At 39.1% G+C, this 1892-nt stretch overlaps 1 long non-coding RNA gene across 1 annotated transcript in view; it reads right to left on the minus strand.

Moving 5' to 3' along the window:
• Positions 1–1892, minus strand: part of LOC118479138 — a 2395-nt gene extending 503 nt beyond the window's left edge. Inside the window, exons 1-2 of the long non-coding RNA XR_004859501.1 lie at positions 1826–1892; positions 357–425 (exon numbers count right to left, since the gene is read on the minus strand). This is a non-coding gene — a long non-coding RNA (uncharacterized LOC118479138). The remainder of the gene's footprint in view (positions 1–356; positions 426–1825) is intronic.

Here is a 1892-nt window from a genome sequence, read left to right on the forward strand (position 1 = left end):
AAATAAATAATAATAATAGTAATAATATCGTTTTTGTTATTATCGATCCGGCAACAACTGGGTTCTCGCCCTTGGGTCCAATGCCATGTAGTGATAAGTTCAGGTTTGCTGCAGTTGCTATAATGTTCCATAGAATATGTTGTCAATAATAGATCTCGAAGCGAGAAGGGTAGCTCTGATGTCATATGGGGCTGTGCAGTGGAACAGGTGATGACCCACAGTCTCATATGCATAGTCACACAAGGAAGATCGGGAAGGGGGGGGGGTGGTTCTGGTAGAAACAGCCTGATGTGTGATTAAATCAACATACAATTGGTGTACCTTACTGGCACAAGCACAGAGAGTGCTGGACATACCTTGTCGTGGTGTTGTCACCACTGGGGGAGGCGTGGTCACTCTGAGTGTGGTTTTTCTGGTTGTTGTCACTGCGGAGAGAATGTTGTAAGATAAGATACATCTTTATTGTCCTGATCTCGGCACATTGGTTTGGTGTTTCACCATCTACACACATATACACACACACACGTACACACGCACATACACACTCACATACACACACACAAACATGCTCAACACGCATCTTACAGTCACATGTATAATATATATATATTAAAAGTAATATAAAAAACTACCTGAGCCCCCTTTCGATGAAAGGAATGATCGGTGCAATAAAATCAACTGGTCTACTATATTTACACTCTACTGGAATGGAGCAATAAGTCTTGAGAGAAAACTGAGACGTGTGTTTCCAAGTTGCCAAATAATAGATGTATAGATTGATCCACAATTCCTTTTACGTGGTTGTACACTCCTTAATTTCAAAGATGTGGAAACAGTGCGCACAGCTAGTAAACGAAAATCTCACTTGTTTACAATGGCACTTAGAAGACGGAGTTTCCCAAGATTAGACCTAAACAAAACTAATGAAAAACTGAAAATTAAAATACAGTGACTTCATGCTCCTCACTGAAACTGTGCGTCCTTTACAGGATTTTGAACCTTCATTAATTTTGTCAAATTCGAAAGTGAAGTGGTTCGGAGGTTTTAGGCGGCAAAAGTGACGAACTTTCACAAATATAATATTCTAGCTGGGCCCCCTTTCGATGAAAGGAATGATCGGTGCATTAACATCAATAACTGTAAGTCATTGGCCTACTATATTTTTACACTCTACTGGAATGGAGATATAAATCTTGGGAGATCTAAAAAAAACAACAACAACAGCAACAACAACAATAACAATAATCGTAATAATAATTGTAAAAAAATAAAAACAATAATAGTTACAGTAATAAAAATATTGCATTTATATAGGGTTCTATTACATACTAGTATAAGCTCTGAGGGGTTTAATATAAAGATACATAAAAGACCATGAAAGAAAGACAACGTTGTACATACGTTTGGGTAAACTGTTGTTATCCATTTTTTTATGCACATGTTTTAATGCCCTCATTGACACAATTCAGGTCATTAAGAAGGCGGGCTGCGACCCTTCCTGATAGGGTCAATCCGAAATGAGAGGGATACAAAGTCCAAATAGAAAGAGTTTAAACAAACAAACAAAAAACTTGCGGAACTAAGACGATTAAGGACTGTTGATGAGAAATATGGGCATATCTGACAGGTTGTCATTTTGGACAATATCATTTTAATAGTGAAAAAATGCAACAAAAAAGCAGTGGGGAGATCTTTTGTAGAGTTAGGTGCACTTTTCGGGGTGATAATGATGGGGTGGGGGAGGTAGAAACACTCTGATGTGTCATCAAATCAACATACAATTGGTGCACCTTACTGGCACAAGCACAGAGAGTGCTGGACATACCTGGTCGTGGTGTGGTCACCCGTGGGGGAGGCGTGGTCACTCTGAGTGTGGTTCTTCTGGTTGTTGT

Source organism: Aplysia californica, unplaced genomic scaffold (genome assembly GCF_000002075.1).
Source record: "Aplysia californica isolate F4 #8 unplaced genomic scaffold, AplCal3.0 scaffold02889, whole genome shotgun sequence".
In the NCBI taxonomy this organism is placed as follows: domain Eukaryota; kingdom Metazoa; phylum Mollusca; class Gastropoda; order Aplysiida; family Aplysiidae; genus Aplysia; species Aplysia californica.